Here is a 4,851-nt window from a genome sequence, read left to right as displayed (position 1 = left end):
GGGCTATGATGTCGTTTTAAGACCGACATTAAAGAGGCCAATAATGTCATTTTAAAACCGACATTAAAGGCTTGTTTTTGTCCATTTTTTGAAATTTATATTTATTTAATTGTTGTATTATTGTCCATTTTTTATAAACCAACATTGAATCCATATAGATAAATATTTTTTTTCTCGCTCCAACAAATCAATAAAATTAATATTATTCTAGAAACTATAATATTTATCTTTTACATTTGTATACACAAAATGAAAACTTAATATTGTGTTTATATATACATTCTACAATAGTACATGAAAAAAGATCCTAATACAAGACGTAAATAAGAAAAATTATAAGCGTCTTCTCAATCTTCAATCTTCAACCTTCAACGATCGTCGGCTATCTACACAATGGCTCAGCTTTCAACCCGATATAACTTCAATCATTCTACAAATAATACCAAAACAAAGCTAAACGTAAGGTATTTAAACATTGAGGTAGAATAGATGCATCTAATAAGTAGTTAAATTCACTTATTAATCACATCAAAATAAGGAGATTAGGTATCCTATAAAAGATAGGGACCATTATTAACATAAACAGAAAGCTCAACATATAGGAATCTACCTGTAATAAATTTAAAGAGGTACCAAACAAAGCTAAACATAATCACAAAACCCAAATTCCAATCACAAATCCAAGTGCATAATGAGCAACTTTACTTGAAATCAGTTCCCTTAGCTGAACAGGTAAAATGGGCCTGTGTGTACAATTCAAACATTATAACCAAACAGGTAAAACGTCATTCAGCACAGAGAGGAAAAGTTGTCATCAACTTTACGTAGTCGCTAGCTGAATCAAAAATTACTCATCTTGAATTGGAATCTCTTACATCCTATTGTCTTTTATTGAAAAATAAAAGAATTTGCCCTTGATACTAAGTAGGTGATTATGAGTTAAATTCCAGATCTCTTCAATAAGATTCCTCTATGTTATAACCAGACACAAAACTATGCAAATAACAAAAACAAACTCAAAGACAATCAAACTTTTCAAATAGGTATTTCGTGTTGTGTGCATACAAAGAATACTTTCGGCTAAAATCTAAGATTTATTTTGATAAAGAAAATGTTTATTTAGGATTTATTCCCAATTATGTTGATACTAACTTATTCCCTTCCTTTTTTCTGCCTAATTAGTGTTGAACAAATTAATAACTTATTGATAAGGTATTTTTCATGTATCAACGATCCTAAATTGTAAATAAATTAAGAGGAAAAATAAGTTTCTCATTTTAAAAGGATGAAAACTGCCAAAATATTAATGAAATATATTTCAGAGATTACCTTATAGAATAGCTTGCACTTACTCTACAGTTCCAACATATTTGATATTTTGAGAGCAAAGTTTTAACACCACTAACAAGCAAAGAGGTGTGAAAGAATATTTACCAAGATTGGGTTAATGAACTCAGTAGCAAGAAAAGCTCAGGCATAGTTATTTAACCGATTACTGAAATATCACATTTCCATTTTTTCCCTTCATAGCTCATATGGAACCTTCCCCCTCCCCCCCCCAAAAAAAATAAATAAATAAATAAAAGAATATTCATTTGGTAAAAGAAATATTTGATTGATACTTCATAGAAATTTGGTATAAACAAACAAATATAAAGACAAATGAGCAACCAAACAGTAGGAGCAAATATCTCACTTGCTGGTGTTAAGTAAGATATTAACTCCATCTTCAGCGATCAATCTCAATTTAGACATTTTAGAACACAATGTAGATAATCAATACAGAACATAACATAAAAACAACATGATAAGCTTAATATATACGAAATCATATGCAGTAACGAAATAATGGCTCCAGTAAAATGTTTAGTCACTCACCTGAACTCTTGCTAATTCTTCAAAAGTTGTGGTCGACTCTTGTGGTATCAGCTGCAATTAACAAATCAGAAATTAAATTGCAAGTATAACATCCATATGCCAAAATATATAGAACAAGAAGAGGGAAGCATAACCTCCATATATATAACCTCCAATGCCTCTCTCTCGTGGTCGAGAAGCATAGCCTCCATATATATAACCTTCTTTATCCTTCACTCTTCCAACAATGAAGACTTAAGCCCAAGCATTCCTAAAGATAAGAATCATAGGAAAATAAGTTCAAAAAAGGTTGTTCAAATTTAACATAAAATTTCCTATTTCATTATAACTCATGTAGGAAAATCTTTCAAATCCTAAAAATACACTCGATCATCATCATTATTTCAAGTTTAATATCGAATACTATATAGAAACTATAATATTTGTCTTTTACATTTGTATACACAAAAAGAAATCTTAATGTTGTGTTTATATATACATTCTACAACAGTACATGAAAAAAATCATAATACAAGACTTAAATAATTAGAAATCTTAAACGCCTTCTCAACCTTCAACCTTGAACGGTCGCCTGGCCATCTACATAATCGCTTAACTTTCAACCTGATATGACTTCAACAATCATTCTACAAACAATATCCAAATAAACCATTTTCTTTCACAAATTAAAACTTTCTGATAAATAAGATTCAACATTATCATGTAACCTAAAAGAAGATAAAGAGTTCACCTTCATATCAATACCCAAAATGGAGCCTCTATTTCTGGAAGGCCCCAGGCTCCGGCAAGCTACCTAAAACCAACAAAACTTTATACGTGAAATAAAAGTTAGCAAGGGAATGGAAGGTGAGGAGTGGAGAAATGAGACCTGAAGCCTGGCATCAGGAGCACAACCAAGGTCCATGATGGATGAGCCTGAGGTAATCAGTTTGAAGTCAGTAAACAATTCCCTAATGTCTTGTGCACCAAATTTTGACCTGCTAAAAGAAAAAGAGCAATGTACCTGAGAATAGTATCTAAAAAAAACATAATGGTAAGAACCTAGTGTTGTAACTTGAACTTAGTAAGCAGGAGAAGAACTTATTTAAGAGAAACAACACCCACAACTATGATGATTATTTGAGACCATTTTAAATAACCACTAAATATTTTGCACATTTATATAACCACTAAATATTTTGAAACCATTTCAAATAATCACTAACTATAACTTATCATAACCACAAGAATGTTATTCGATAGTTTTAGATTATGTAAAAGATGGCACACAACTGGAGGGTGAAAATTTTTTAAAGATAAGAGTGCACCTGTAATATAGTATTCAACTCAAAATCATCATCCCACGTTTCTCCCTTGTCCAGTTAAAGTGCTGCCATAGATCCCCTGAAAATATGAAGATATTGCCAACGGTCTGCAAACAAACTGGCAAAATTAAATCAGGATTGTACAATAGAATGCTTAACAAATACTTGATCCTAGCAAATAAATAGCATGTAAGACTGCTAGCTCATCCATCAATCTCCATTCATTCATCAACTTTAAAAAAACAAGTTTTCCAATGTAATCCACCTACAACAGTTATGTTTAATTGATAATATCTAAATATCAACCACACACACTATAAATCTAAAGTTCAGCAAAAGATATTCAAATATCTACCTGCTGTCTCAAATATACAACAAGGCATTCTTCCATAATGACCATTGTAAGTGGCAAGGATTTGGGATATTTTCACCTCCACCTGCAGAGTGTTTGTCAAGCAATTCGGTAAATCATTTGAAAACCAATGATTATGAGTTTACAATCATAAGAACTAAGTAAGTAAAGTTTCTATGTCTTTGTTGGAGTCGTTTTCAGTGTTGAAAGATGGTGTTATAGTAAAGAAGAAAAATGGAAAGTAGGTAAGTTCATAATGCACATGAAGGAGGAAAATACCTACAAAATAGAGAAGGCATAAATCACATGAAGAATTAGCATCTCAAGCTAGACAAAGAGAAAACTACATATTAATGTAATGTAAACACTGAATAATACACATTGAAATGTTAAAATCAAACTCCAAGCTACTAAATCAAAAAAAAAAAAAAAAAAACTCTAAGCAACTAAGCTCAGAATGTTAAATTAAAATATTTTAATCTGTAGTTCCACAAATAAGAAAAAGAAAAATACCTAACATTTCTACAAACAGTTGGTGTGCGTGTGAACTTGACGATGGGCTTCAAAGCAACCACACCTGGGCCTCTTATCAAATCAAAACTGTGATGGAAAGCACTCAAAATCTAGCCCATTAATAAGTATTAGGAGAATCATATAAACAGAAATAATGATATAGGCCTCCGAGAATCTGGAACTGATGATGATGAAGAACCGAAAAAATAGAAACAATTGAGAAAGACAAAATGGAAGTGGGTTAGTAACGTACTCAAATGGGTTAGTAACGTACTCCAACATCACAAGCATCGATGAAACCTTTTTTTTTTTTTCCTAATAAACTCTCTTCTATTCCACTTAGTAAGTAGTGGTAACCAGAAGAACTAAATTCGAACCCCCTGCAGCAACATGAATAACAGTACCCAAAAATATTTTTAAAAAACTATTAAACTTGAAATAGAGCTTAGGAAAATATTTTAAGTTTATGTGAGTTACCTGAAAGTTTCAATCTACCGATGTTTTAAATCAAACCATATCATACTATAAAGGTGACCAAACAACAATCATTAACGGTAGTACAAGACAAATGACTAATTACCTAATAAAAACAACATATTATAACAATAAAGAAGACTATTGTTGTCCCATAAAACCCACAAGGACCACATGAACCAACACCATATTTCTTCAATGCATTGGTACATAATTCCTAGTGAAAAAGATTACTGTAACTGATTCTAAAATGCAAAATCTTATGTCACAAAAACAAAGGATGATGAACAAACATATGTCACAAAAACTCTACTGTTTGAACATTTCTCA

General features: G+C 31.2%; 1 long non-coding RNA gene across 2 annotated transcripts; it reads right to left on the bottom strand.

Moving 5' to 3' along the window:
* Window positions 1–310: 310 nt before the first annotated feature.
* On the bottom strand, window positions 311–4,451 carry LOC127148910 (uncharacterized). 2 transcript variants are annotated; one of them, XR_007820152.1, is made up of 8 exons: window positions 4,048–4,451; window positions 3,538–3,619; window positions 3,186–3,300; window positions 2,747–2,855; window positions 2,609–2,671; window positions 2,013–2,128; window positions 1,879–1,929; window positions 311–430 (listed from the first exon to the last, which is right to left on the bottom strand). It is a non-coding gene; the product is annotated as an uncharacterized LOC127148910 (long non-coding RNA). The 2 variants fall into 2 exon arrangements; XR_007820153.1 differs by having other exon boundaries at window positions 3,186–3,289.
* Window positions 4,452–4,851: the final 400 nt, after the last annotated feature.

This window comes from Cucumis melo, chromosome 4, assembly GCF_025177605.1.
Source record: "Cucumis melo cultivar AY chromosome 4, USDA_Cmelo_AY_1.0, whole genome shotgun sequence".
Taxonomy (NCBI): domain Eukaryota; kingdom Viridiplantae; phylum Streptophyta; class Magnoliopsida; order Cucurbitales; family Cucurbitaceae; genus Cucumis; species Cucumis melo.
This window is presented reverse-complemented; position numbering and strand designations above follow the sequence as displayed.